At 36.7% G+C, this 15362-nt stretch overlaps 1 protein-coding gene across 2 annotated transcripts in view; it reads right to left on the bottom strand.

Annotated features, from left to right (window-relative positions):
• rnf144aa (ring finger protein 144aa) overlaps positions 1-15362 on the bottom strand; it is a 47162-nt gene that overhangs the window by 26021 nt on the left and 5779 nt on the right. The gene's annotated exons all lie outside the window — the stretch shown is intronic.

Raw genomic sequence — 15362 nt, 5'->3', positions numbered from 1 at the left:
CCAATGAAAGTGAATGGTGATGGAGGCTGTCAGTCCCTAACGTTTTGTCTAACATCTCCTTATGTTTTCCACAAAAACAATTTTAGGGCTGAAAACATCTCAGTTACTGTCATAACCTATGTTCCCTGATGGAGGGAACGAGACGCTGTGTTGATGTAGTGACAGAAGGGGAACCGGAATTTTGCTGGTTTGAAGCTCGCAAGGAATGTGTGGAGGGGGGGGGTCGTCCTTGAATAAGTTTGTGATGCTGTTCAATGGCGAAAATTTGTGAAAATCACAGAAATGAATTCCACTGGTCCTAGTTGTGTGGCACTCAATAAATATTCTACATATATAAAAAAATAAATGAAAAAAAATTACATTTAATCAAAAAAAAAAAGAAAATAAAAAGTGGTGCCAAATCTGGGTGGTTGCACGGTTGTTTCTATGCAATTGCTAAGGTGTTCAGAGTTGTTTTTAATTAGCTGCTATGCAGTTGCTAGGGTGTTTAGGAATGGGAATCACTAGAGATTCCTTTTATAGATTCCAATTCATTAAGGGTTCCATAAACAATTCTTACTTTTGAGGAAGAAATATTTTGAAATGAATGCAATTTTTAGAGATAACCAGATTTTCCGCAGCCTTAACAGTGGTGGAAACTCACAGAACAATTTGATAATTTGCAACGGCCTAAGAACCCACTCCCAAAACATGACGGTGGAAAAGGGCTATGTGCATTCCGAGGTACAGATTCAGTAGTGAGGCAATGCTGGTGCTGAAAAGCACAGCAGGAAACTGTCAAGTGTATTTTAGTATGGTGTTACGTCCACATCGAGAAAAGAAAAAAAAAACATGTTCAAGAACCATTAACACACCAGAAAATCATTAAAATCATACAGCTCCAGAACCAGTACCAAATAAGAACCGTCTCTCAGTTCCCAACACTAAAACCCCATGTACACTGCCAGCATCACACAGCGACAAAGTGACAGGATGTCATTCATTATCAATGAGAGCACAGCAACTTCTGGCAACACAAATGTCAGTGACTGATGGCGACAACGTGGTCATGGCGAGAAAAGTTGAATTTTATGCAAATGACATGTGACATTCGGGACCGACAAACAATGTAAAAAAAAAGGCAGTGGAGCGCATGTCATCTGTCTCCTGTGACATACTGATGTCGAGTGCAGGCAAGACGGAGGAAAAATTATAAAGAAATTATAATGAGGGATTTCACTGTTCAGAATAATTTGTCTGTAACCACATGTGTGGATATCATAAAACAAAGATGTGTGGAAAACCATGTAAAAAACGGTTTTCATTCTGAGTGAGTTTGATTCATATATTGATCGATCGTTTATCTTGTTCATAATATGATGCAATGAACACTGCTGCAGGTTATATAAAGAACGCTCCCCTGCTGAACATTAATTTTTTAGAGCCAAGAGAACTACTTCCTTGTCAAATTAGAATGAGATCTTTGTTTCACCAGCAGTACATCTTATCTATGATCAGAATTTCCAAAGCTACGGCCAGTTGTGCAGTCCAACAATAACGTTAGAGCGACAGCAGTAGGAATGCCCAGCGCGTCCTGCTGGATATTTTCGTCATTACAGCGGAAACAATTTAAAATACTCCGTCATTTTTGGGTATACAGATAAGTGTAAGACATCATTAGAGACTGTAAAAGGGTCTAATTTTATTTGTGTACACTCACAATAACAACAAAATCTTGTGCTTTTGTAAAATAAAGAAAATAAAAAGGGTGAGCTGTCAACAGTCTCTGTATTCACGAGCATATTTCAGAAACATGTCACAAAAATGAACTGAAACTCCGCGAATACTTATCACACAAACATGAAACATATGTCTAAAGAAAGCTTAAAATGTCTAGTTTTAAATAAAACTATTCAAATTTAAAAGAAATATTCTCCTGAACATTTTCTTCTGGTGCAACTCATTATCTCTAATGTGATCCCACCCACCAGCAGAGCGCACCATTCATATGCTAATGTGCGGAGACGATCAATGCAAATGGTAAACGCCCCCGACGGTGAGGTTTAACGTAAACACAACACAACTCAACTTTTCTGCGTGTTTGTAACGATACATATTCGAGGAATCTCCTGGATATTAAGGAAGAGTTAACATTTTCCTCTGAAGAAGAGCGGGATTCCGATGAACGTTTGAATTTTGAAGAGAGACTTGGATCCAGCCGAGGATACAATTTCGGACGAGTAAGTCATTTAGTTTTCTTTAGCTGACATGCTATTTTATATAAACATATAGATATTTTACTAGTGGGACTGTTTCCAGACTTGCCAGCCAGGATTCAGAGTATTGACATTTGAAATATATCCTAATAAGCAAGTTTTAGTTACATGTAAATGTTGTTTCGGCTAAAGCAGGTATTTAAATTGTATGCTGTATAATATAAATATGGTATGTAATATGATATGATATAAAAATAATATGAATGTTTAGATTATATTTTAACTAGTGTTTATGCTGCCTCATTATCATTAACAAAGCTTGTGCTTGCAAATATTTGTTCAGGTTAAATGAGTAAAATGCACTTTAAATATGCCCATATTAGAAAATCAGCATCTTATTATGATTTCTGAAGGATCATGTGACATTGAAGATTGCAGTAATGATGCTGAAAATTCAGATTTAAAAAAAAATCCAAAATTATATCTTTGATGCCCAGAACAAAATATGCTGTCCAGCAGGAAAAGCATGCTAAACAAATTTTCAGAAATATGTTATTGACTATTGATGATAAAATGTTATACATCATAGCAAAGGGGAGGATCTCAGCTTTCGAATGGCACCTAGATAATGACTTTTGTGCTTCTAGTCCACTCAGAGGCCAAGACATTCGACGAAACAATGAGGGTGGTCCGTGAACTGAAAATTAGACTGAATGTCTATGGATGTTCACATCTGTGTGGGCTAAAATGTGTTAGAGAACCAACTACTGTCCATTTCAGATCAGCATTTTGTGACGGAAGGAGGTACTTGCTGCCATCTAGTGGAATAAAATAAGAGTTTTTGGAGGGAGATGAGTGAGCAGAACTAGAATTACATGTTTACAAAGTTAGGACAACAACAAAACAATTCCACTCATCATAGGATTGTAACTTATACAATATTACTTGTGAATAATTAGAGTAGGAGTTTTTTTCAGGTTTTATTTTTATTTGGAGGGGTTTCTGAAAAAATGTGAATTAGTCCACAGTAAATACTGTAAATAGTGAAAATTTGCAGGCAGCAGCCCAAAAATGGTCTGGAGTTGAAGAGGTTAAGCGAGTAGTATTTGGCCTTTTATGTGATCATAACATGTCTGCCCCATGATAGGACCCTTTCCATGCAGAATAAAACAGCTTTTATAAGGTTACTGATATGACAGGAGTGTTTCAAAATTGCAATTAATTTAGCCAAGCAAATTTATTTTTGGTTGTTTTCACTGTGCATTAGCCAGGGATATATAAAATACATTTTATACAGTTACAAATATTCAATAAGAAAAGCTGGAAAAAGTAAACATACTAGAACAGAGTGAGTCTATTCTCTCATCTTCTTACATTAAGTTCTTTTCCTATTTTCATGAGGGTCATCCCCCCCAAAAAAAGAGGAGCTGATTGTGGAACTTTTCAAAGTTCTTGTGCTGAACTCAAAGTCTCCCCTCCATTATTTACTCTTCGAGAGAAATGGTTGTTCCACAATGAGAGCTAAGAAAGTACAGATGCCTGAACTTTTGAAGATGTAGATGTTTCTCTACTCCAGCCTCCACAAACATTAACACAATGTTCCTTCCTTCACTCATAAAGTTCTTTGTTTCTCAACTTTATAAGACTTATGGTAACTTTCCACTCAGTCATTGTTGAAATGAGCAGAGGAATTTACCTGCCCCATGGGCACGGTTTCAACCTCAATTATCATTGTATAAAAGAATCATATGTCACAATCAACCATTGTGTGGTAATACTGTCAGGATTAAAAACACTTTCAGACAACATTTCCCCAGATGAGATCAGTTGGTTACCAGAAACACTGGTTGGGATGACAATAGGTATAATTAAATGCTTTCCCCACATTATGATATATAACAAAGAAGGAAAAGGCAGATGAGAAAATCTACTACCCTGAAAAATGACATCCAGAAAACAGGTCATCATATCCTCCTCACATCTTGATCTATATCCAAGTTTTGCATTCTATGTCCAACAAATAGCCTAAATTCAACTGTTGTTCAATGGCATTTCCTCCCACTGTTCAGTGTTGTGGTTGGCCAATGATAACCTACCAGTCTCCAATCTGTTAAGGACAAACTACTGAACTGCCTTCAATGTTTCTCACAAAACATTGGACGAACTGACTACACAGTTATGCCATTTTAGGGCATGATATTTCAGTGCAAAAAAGTATTTACTAATCATCCGCAACTTCGTTTAAGCAATCAGTGCTAAATTAAGTCACTGTCATTCCTCTGTGAAAACACGCCTCTTATCTATGTTAATTAGGCTAATTAGAAAAGATTAGATTGCGTTTTATTTGCAAATCTCAATTTTCAATTTGCCTCAGCACAATAAACATTGTGCTATTACTGCCTGAGGCTAGCAGGAGGTAATCTGAATTTTATTTAAAAGAGATGTTTGTATTACAGTGACTTTACCACAGATAAAGGGTGTTGTTAGGCATGACACAAAGCAGAGTAGAATGCTGCATTCACGTCGAGTCGGAATTACTGTAATTATGAGATGGTAACTCTGAGATTCTACTCGGAGCTGATCATGTCTTAGGACAGAGGAATGATTTGTTTCTATGGCAACAGTCATAACGGCAAAACAACAAAAGTATTTTTTACTACATTAATTAATTAATTAACTTATATATGTTCTTGAACAAAGAAATGTTTAAGAACAAAGAAAGCGCTAAAGATAACTCTGGCACGACTAAATGGCACATCAAACAGAAATGTGTTTTCTATTACATTTAACTATTGAGGCCGCTGCCATATTGGTTCTTTTTACATGACGTCACGACTGTCAAGTCTGAGCTTTCATAGAATTCCTAGTTTACATCGTGTAATTGAGTTCTACGAAGACATGAATACATTTTTCAAGTCGAAATCTTGTAATTAAAATAATGCTGACATGACGTAGAAGTACGGTACAGAACAGCAGCAACAGCAATTTGATAAGGATTATGTTTAATAAATAATTAAATTTATTACTATTATTAATCATAATAAACAATTGTTCCACCAATTCACACAGTTCCCAAGCAACATGGCACATTAACTTAGAATTAATTTGATGTGCCACAACTGTTAGTAAATCGGCTACGTATATTTTAAAATGTGCGAACAACTGTATTTATTATAGGATTTTGACATCTTGAGATGTATAATTAACAACTCCAAGAGCTTAAACCAATAAAGGTGCCAGTGTCTGTGTGATGTGAGAAAAACAGACAGAACAGAAATGCTCTCAAGAGCTTCCCAGATTTTGAAGAGTTTAAACAGGTTTTGATGTGAAAATATGGGAATGTCCCTTTAAAGAGAACAGAGAAGCTCCAGGGAAGAGCCAGTGTGTTTTACTAAAGCTGGACTCTCTCTGACTGCAGGCTGTGTGTGTATCCACTGAGGTATTTTGCCAGCATTGAGTCTGTCTCTCTTTAAAGGTCATTCTTGTCTTCCTGTCAAAAACTATACCCTCATTAAACTGCCATGTTACCACAGAAACAAATGCCAAAGTGGCATACAGAAAATCTCCATACAGGGTTTATGGCAGTTCAGTCTATTAATGGTAACAAAATAGAATGTAAGAGAGAATAAGGAAAGTTTCATTTAGACCTTAAAATGTCACAAAGATAATGTTCTCTAGCTGACTGACCAGACTGATCGCACTGTGAATTCGGCAACAGTAGGTCGAAATGTTTGCTGCTGAAATCGGTCTGTGCTTACTCAAATTCTAAGCACTACCCCCAGTGGCCGAAACTGGAGGTTCTGTTAAATGTATGGGCCAGTGAGCTCCAGTTTCTGGGAGAAATGTCCATGTTTTTAGTTGTAAATTATGTTATACAGTCAACAGGAATGCATATTTATTTTCACCTCTCACAACTGTCAACCGTCAGTGGAGTAAAAATGTAATTTTAAAGGGAAAATGCGACCTCCGAATCATGCTCATCATTGTTTATGAGAACATGATTACTTCCTGGTTACCATGGGAACATAACCTGTGTCTCGGAGGTCGCTCGCAAAACACACTCTTCATGCTTGAATTGATGCAAAAATTACTGATGAGGATGGCGAATGTCAGTAATTGGACTGAATGTGGTAGAGGTCGAAAGCAACATGTACATTTCCTGTGTGATCATGTTGGACTAACAGTTTTGTCAAAATTGTGAGAATGACTTGAAATAGTCTTTGATAATTGAATTGAAAATTATAAAACAAATTAGTAAGGTTTTTTATCATATGTCTGAGTAAAGTGTGTTACATAATTTATGCCTTTTTTAGAGTTATAATTTCTGGATGATTTCAAACAATTTTTGCAAATCCAACCATTAGTAAATAATTTTCACTCATTCTTTTTAAGAAAAAATACACATGACATAAAAATAGGAGTTTTTTTTATTGGTGGGGGCAGTGAAAATGCTTGGCAGAGCAAGTAAAACTCTAAACTACTGGCCTGACTGGGTCAGTGCATGGTTCCGTTGTACATACATTATGTGTGTGCTCTTGCGTTGCTCTGGCTGTTACAAACCTCAGACCACAATGGGGCAATAGATTTTTTAGGAGTGATCATGAAACCGGATGTGGTAGATGAGTCGATATTTGAGGAGTGGGGAGAGACACAGAGAAATAACAAGTTTGTTTGAATGGACTGGGGACAAAAAGTAATATTTATTTTAGAAAAGATTCAAATTCAAATTGCTGCCCGAGTCTGCCATGACAGTTGTTGATTAAAAGAAGAAAATCCGCTCTAGCACCCCTTGTGGCAACGCGCAGAATGCAGCTTGTACATGTGCTGGGTTAGGAATTGAGCGCAGACACGTTTTACAATGCAACAACGCGTGAAATTGTGCTTGCGTGGCAAATTGCGTCTGCGTTCACGTACTTGCGTAGAGTATGTTTGGGCAATTGAAAGTAAGAACTTTCGTGGAAAATTAAAGGACAAAACTGACAAAAATTCCTAGCAACTAGTGCATAAAGATAAAAATTACAAGCATTCATGAGATTGCGTGGACAACAGCTAATGTAGGGTCAAAGTGGAACTCAAGTAAACGTGTAACTGTTCTCTCACTGTTTATCACCCAAAGGGATTAAGCACTTTTTTATTTTTGGCTCCCTCTTTATAAACTTTGGGATCCCAGAGGTGAAACACTCCCAGTGAGCAGGCAGGGGAAATTATCTTCAGCTCTTAGAAGTAAAATGAGGACTGAAATCTACTAAAGACTGCTTCTGTGATCATCCTTTACAATTCTTTCATCATATGTTATTTTGATGTTCCATGAGAACAAGGCTACAATAATGATCTTGCATGAAATCATGGGTCAGTGTCAGCCCTCGACCCTGGCATGCGTCATGCATGATACCATCAATGTCTTTTCCAAAGAAATTTCCTTGAACGTCATGGACTAGATTAATAGTCAGCACTTACAAAGGGCTGGCACACTTGATCATCATGGAAGCTCCTAAATGACTACATACAATTCCAACCTGTTTTGCAGAGATGGCACACTTCTGGCAAAAATAACTTGCTTTGCATGGCCCTGCTAGGATATCCAGTTGAAAGGCGACGTCCCACCAGTTGATTCCATTTTAGTCAGGAGAGTCACTCCTACCAATTGTTTTTGGCCTCTTCTGTCAAAGGCCTGTCATATTCACCAATATACCAAGAGGAATGAAGAATTACAAAGACAGACTGCCACTGATATTTCTCTTCAATTCTTTGTCACACATATAAACATAAAGCTCACCGAAATAAGAACAGAAGGACTGTGTACAGTAGGAGTACAGTTCTAGCAGGTTGAAGTTGGTCATTAGCCAGTCCAAGCTAGTTGGTCATTAGCTAGTCCAAGCTGTTTTAGGTGGTTTATCAACAGAAACTTCTGGTGGAAGCCAGACTGATCTCACTGTGAATTCAGCGACAATTCGAAAGTTTCTGAGCCGAAACTGGTCTACAATTTATGAAATTACCAATAACCATAGCTGGAACATATGGGCACATATTCCGTTTTTCCAGGAGCAATGTCCACAGAGTGGTGCCAAAAGAAAGTCAAAGTGTCCCTCTGACTCACAAATGTTGCACAACAGTCAACCAAAACACTCCAAGTAGGCAAGCTGAAAGTAGTCAGTAGATTGCCGCACTTGCGGCATCCACACAAAAGCAACTTCAGAGTAAAAGCGCTTCACGTGCGCTATAAGTAAATGTCATATTCACTGTCAAATTCCTTGTATGTGTAAGCAACTTGCCAATAAAACTAATTCTGTGCACTGTATGTGAATTTATTTAATTAGTTTGTTGTTTTATGTGAGAAAATGCGATTGCTAAATGCACACATATAAAAACCCATTTCGGTCGACCTCTAATGGCATGTGAAAAATATTTTTAAAGTGTGATTGAAAGCATACCACATACCATATCAGTCAGGATGATTATAAAAAGGTCACAATTAAAACAGTTAGACATTTTTACCTCATCATGTGCATAGGGAAAGATTTGAATGAAAAACAAAGCCAGCAATCTCAGAATTTAACAAAATCAGATATGAAGAGACCTCCTCAGAAGCCTTGTGACAGGCCAGTTGTGACTGAAAATTAAGAGATATGACAAGCATGCTGAGAAGTACTTATTTCTATTGACACGATCAGAGAATAAGAACCTGAGGTGATCTCTGAATGCAATCTGTTGTCACACAAGGTTCTGTTCCTCAAAGAACACAAAGAAGAAGAAAATAAAAACGTATTTACCGTAATACAAGAAAGTATGAGGGAATGTATGAAAGTGAGACATTTAGCCAATAAAATGTATGGCGTGGATGAATATGTCTGCTCTACATCAATAAATGGTCTTTTGTCTGAAAGTATTCACTGATCATTCAGCCATTTCTTTTCTTCAATGTACTTATGAATACTTTGAAAACACATTAGGAAGAGCACAATGGTCGTCTATTGGCAAAACTGAATATGCTATGAATCACAGAAGATGAGGACACCACATGCCCAAACCTGTCTCTTCACCTCTAGTGAATCAATGATGAAACACACTTCACTGGAAAACACCGCATACCCATTTACATTGTCATTTTCTTTGTTTAACACAAAACATTCCCTCACCTACCTTTTAGCCCTGCAGAGGGAATACTGGTATCTAAAAATGCAATAGTTTATAGCACTTTCTAAAAAACATTTAAAACTTAAATGTAATGTGGTGTAACCATCAAGTAAAACGGATAATATTACTTTCTTTGCACCTTGGATACAAGAGTATAAACAACTTCATCATTCATTTCCAAAAAGTTTTCGAACACAATTTTTATATAAATATTATTAATTTTGGAGTCAAAAATATCAAGTTTTCTCTGGGTTACACCACATGACTTAAACAAAATGTCTCAAGAATAAAATGTCAAAATAAATATCAGATGTTCAACTTGAACAACAAAATGGCTACCTACATGTTGGTTACACCACGACTATATACTTATTTGATATAATATATACTTTTTTTTTTCCTCCCTTTTTCTCCCCAATTTTGGAATGCCCAATTCCAAATGCGCTCCAAGTCCTCGTGGTGGTGTAGTGACTCACCTCAATCCGGGTGGCTGAGGACGAATCTCAGTGGCCTCCGCGTCTGAGACGGTCACATCTTATCACGTGGCCTGTTGAGCACGTTACTGTGGAGACGTATCGCGTGTGGAGGCTTCACGCTAATCTCCACAGCTTCCACACATAACTCACCACATACCCCACCGAGAGTGAGAACCACATTATAGCAACCAAGAGGAGGTTAACCAAACATGTCTTTACCCTCCCAAGCAACTGGCCCAATTTGGTTGCTTAGGAGACCTGGCTGGAGTCACTCAGAACACCCTGGATTCAAACTCGCAGCTACAGGGGTGCCCCCATGACAAAAGCGTTTTTAAACACAAATCAAATTTTAAAACAATTCTTTCCCTGCTTATTTTTTTAAAGAAATTACAATAAAAGATATTTCTGCATTAGTCATGCCAACATTTTTTATTCCAGGACTTTTTTTGTCTGGACACCACATGACATCCCATCGCGTCCCCCCTAAATTCATGCCCTGGTTCACCCTAAACACCCTGTATTACTTTCTTCCTTCTGTTGAACCTTTTTTTCATATCATGAAAGTGAACATTGACTAAGGCTATAATTCTGCATCTTTTGTAACCATACCATTTAACACACCATGACAAAAGCCTGTGTAATAGAGGTCGAACGATTTCGCAAAATACCAATAACTATATAAGATAACGATATGATAAGTGATTAAAAAGGATATCCAAAAAATTATTTGTGGAACAGGAGTATAACATTTGTGGAATTGTGCAAACCTTCTTTACATTTGTTTGAAACATGGTGGTACAAGCATTTGAACGATTTTGTGCAGTACGGTACATGTCACAAGTCACAAATTAGGCAAAGCTTTGCATGGAATTACATTTCTCACCGCCTGATTTCACACCTTGCCATTAAACTATTAACATGCAAATGTCTCATTCTATCACCAACCACATGAGGCAATGCTTCATGCGACGGGGTTACTGTGAGCTGCCAGGTTAAGAGGGTACCAACTGTGAGGGCTGAACGAATGAAAAACTTATCGACAACAACAACACCTGCATTTTAAAACACATTTAACAGTATGAAAAGCTTGTTTAACATAAGGTCAACCATCACACACAACTCAAACACATTTACCAGTTTTATTATAAGATCAAAAGTAAGAACGATGAGATCAACCCCACATGAAACTACTCAGGTAACAAAAATTCAACATGATAGCACAGGAAGCCAGAATGTTGTTTCCAAATGTTCCAGTAGACTGACATCGGCCCCATTTCACTTCCCACGTTAAAACCAGGAATTATTCGTGTTTGCATAATCAGAGACCAGCACTGTTAGGAGGTTCCATTTTCAAGTCGAGTCAAGTGTTTTTTTTATTGTTGTTCAACCATATACAGTTAGTACAGTACACAGTGAAATGAGACAACGTTCCTCCAGGACCATGGTGCTACATAAAACAACATAGGAGAAACACAGAACCACATGAGACTACACGGACTAAATAACATTTCTACATAAAGAGCATGAGCAAACGTGTGCAAAACATACGGGACAGTACAATAATTACTAAAGGAACAGGACAATAGGCACAGTGAGAGACAGTGCAGTGCCGACCAGTACACATTTTTAATCTGAGTAGTGCAAAAAGATAACACTTTCTAAAAATGCAGAATGTAAACATAACATACTATGAAATAGTTTTCTATGGACATAGCAGTTATTGAGGTAGCAGCCAGGTATAAAGCAACAATGAATTAAGTGCAACTCTGGACATGTGCAAAGGGCAAATATTATAATTTTTTGGCGCCCCTCTGTGGGCATTTCACCTGCAAAAGTGATGCTCTTCCAGAACACTTCCCGTTTTGGCCACAAGGGGCAGTGTTTCGGATTTTGGTATGCATAGACTTGAGTTTAGCAAAAGAAAAGAAAACTTATTTTTCATTATTCACAGCAAGTGTTTATTCAGAAACAGTCTGAATAATTTGTGACCAGTGAATTTAGCAAAAATGGCATTTCTGTTCAGTTCACTAGTATGCACATTCTCATGTCTAACTTGCATTTTACAAACCCTGATGGTTCTTACGTAAATGCAGGGTTTCCATACTTTTTTGCCAATACATTTCCACAACTTTTCCATGGCATTTCCGTTGTTATCACTGAATAAGGATTTAAAAAAAAAACTTTATTCTGACTGCCTCGTTAATTCATCATTCAGAGCGATTTGTGAATTAACCTATTCACATTTAAGTTTACTCTACACAAAAGCAATACCTAGTAGGGTAGTTGCGAATATATGGTTTCACTATTAACCGCAACTAAAAAGAAAATGTCACGGTTAATCCAAGGATGTAAAACATGCAGACAGACATCAATATAAAAGGTAAACATCCAAGAAATGGGGCAGGATGTTCTACTAGTCATACAACAACCAACTAGTACGTTTAATATTTTTAGCTTTTAATCGGGATAAACTGAGAGATGTAACTTCTCGTAATGTTTAAGCATTCTTACAGCGCACTTGTGTGTAGTTAATATCAGTGTGGTCAACTTTGAGAAGTAGCGTCTTAAATTCTCAATGATTTAATCACCTGCTATAAGCTATGTTCCTGTTTTTATGCATATTTCACAGGTTTATTTGTGAGGTGTTGTGGACAAATTCAAGATAAATTAAAGTATTTTTATGGAGTCTGTTGAAGATTCTTTATGGAGGGATGTCTGACAGACAGTAGATTGATTTAATAAAATGTTGCAAAAGGAAAAACTGTCAGATTCTGTGAACTACAAGTTCCACATCTTAAAGTTTTTATTGTAATATTAAAGTTTTACACTTTTGAGTTGATTCAAAGCACTTGGGGTACATTAAAAGTGCGTAATTCTTCACTTGGGATGCAATGCTGTGCCCTATATCAGATAGTCTCTTTTTATATACCTCCTATTTATTTGTTGTGTATTTATCAGTTTTCTTATTGCAGGGCTAAACTTAGCATGCATATACAGTATCTCTAAAAACGCATCCAATAACACGTTCAGTTGTGATATGATTTGACTTTTTTACCTCATAATAAGCATAATTTTGCATAATAAGAAAATTAGCAAATAATCGTAAAACCAGTTAACCGGGATTTTTTTCTCAGGCTGCAATCTAACCGTTAAAAAGTAACACCGTGGCATCCTTAATACCAAGTACATCCTGCTGACTTGATGTGAACTGAACCCAGCTGAGGTCACCTTCTGCCAGTGCCAGACATTCTCCTGCCAGCATTTCAGAGCTTTACACTAACTGCTTTCTCATCCGCAGCTGGTGAGCAGCAACAATGCAGCTTTTGATATAACTGATAGAAATGGAGACTGACTAATTGAGAAACCATGGCATGTTATTAAGGCACAACATTTAGGTAATAGCCTTCTCTAAAATTCCAGAAGTTTTTAATGGTAAAAACATTGTGCTGAGACAATGGTAACACAGATTCAAATTAAGAGGTATTCAGTGGTAATTGATATGGAATCTTTGGGTAAATAATATATGACAGGAAATGTTGATTTTCATTTATTATTCATTGGTTGGTATGGCAATAAGATCCTAAGTTAAGCACTAACTCTGTTGTCATACTGCCTCTCATAATTAAATTGCAAAACGTCTCTCTTACTGCATCCCAAAATGCACACATTTCCAATTGTTGACCGCAACTACTTACGCTCTACAGCTCTAACAGCTCTAACAGCTCTAAGTGCTCAGTAATGCATTAAGTGTATCAAATGTATGTGTGTGTGTTGGGGGGGCAAATCTAGCCAATGTCTTTATAGATTTCAAGTAAACATTCAAGACAAAATTTTAGTCAGTTTCCAGGTCATGAAGGTTACAGTACATTAAATGGGAGGAGCAGGAACAGTTATTAAAATGTTCAATATGTCTAGGTCAGGCTATTTAGTGTTCTTTGTTGAAGTGCTAGGCTACAAATTATTGTTTTAACAACAAATGTTACTAACAATATAAATTACAGTAAACAGCCTCCAATTCTGCTTTAACACATGCATATGAGGTGGCAAAAAAAATAAAACTATAAAAAAATTTGATTGCTCATATCTTAAAAAAGGCGTTTGCACGATTTTTCGCTGTGACGTCATTGTGAGCAACAACTTCCTACAAATAAATAAGTAAATTGTTTGCCCATCAAAGAAAAAAACAACAACAAAAAACCAGGGCCACATGGCAAAAGCAACTAAGTTTACTGCCATTGAAAACTAAACTATGTACTTATTTATTTGTAGTAAGTTGTTGGCACGATAATATCACAGTGATGTTACTTTGTTGCTTACAAAAAGCGGTAGAAGCATTTTAAAGACATGAGAGGCCCCATTTTGGGGGGCAACCCTGTACATTCTAGGGCTAAAAATGTTTTAATCTAAATCACAATATGACTTTTCATATGCAATTCTCAAACCGCAAAGTCTGAGATTTAATGAAATAAATAGTCTGCATGCGGTGCTCACTTCGCTTACTCTATGTGCACAGCTCTATTCTCTATACGCAGTATGGCTGAGTGTGTTATATTAAAAGTGCCCTGCGTTCAGTGACTGAACATTTGCGTACTTCCAAATATGATTGGCCGCTAAACGTTACTATCCAAATCTAAAGTAACCCCATAACACTTGTGGACAGAACAGAGGATCAGAACATTTTACTTCTTTAAAAAGGCCATTGTTAACTTTACTTCAAAGAAACGTCTTCCTTCAATGTTCTGCCAAAATAAAAAGCTTGAAACTGTAACTGGACTGCAAAGCAATGCCGCATGCATTAGCTAAGAAATTATTTCATAAATATGGTACTGTTATAAAATAACTACTATTATTATTATTAACAGATTATTATTTGTATTACTTATTATGAATTATATGATTACTTTCTCAATCTGGCAAGCTCCAATCGATTTGTCGACTTTACACTACTTACATGAGTAAAGGTACACAAGGTTTTTTATCAGTCTACCTGGAAACAAAGTTGTGTTTACAAGGTATTAGGTTGATATAAGGTTCAATTTTGAAGATAAAATAATCTCTAAATAAAATTTAAAAACGTTAGTGCCATTACAGTTTTGTTGAAGACACATATATCCTTGTCAAGAGCGGAAGTGTACAGTATATTCCATTTAATTACACAGATTACAAAATTCTGATTGGTCATTCATGGCATCCAGGGATTTGAAATTTCTAAATAATGACCTCACTCACATTTGGTGATATTTCACCTGTCACACAGGTATTTGTTTTTCCCTCTTATCATCTTCCCTCGTATCACCATGCGATCTTTAGAAGTAAGCTAATAAAATCATTTATATTCAAATTAATATTTCATGTCCATTTATTTATTTACAATATTTGGCAAGCACTCCTGTAATAAGCAGAATAATGCGCAGTCAGATGGTCGTTTTCAAAATATAAATACCAATAGAACTCTGACACAAACAGCAGGTGGAATTAAGCTGTTTCTGAAGACTCTGCAGACTCTTTCTTCTTGCAAAATAATGTAATTTCAACTCAAATCACCATTTCATGCCCA

This window comes from Xyrauchen texanus, chromosome 16 (genome assembly GCF_025860055.1).
Source record: "Xyrauchen texanus isolate HMW12.3.18 chromosome 16, RBS_HiC_50CHRs, whole genome shotgun sequence".
Lineage (NCBI taxonomy): Eukaryota > Metazoa > Chordata > Actinopteri > Cypriniformes > Catostomidae > Xyrauchen > Xyrauchen texanus.
This window is presented reverse-complemented; position numbering and strand designations above follow the sequence as displayed.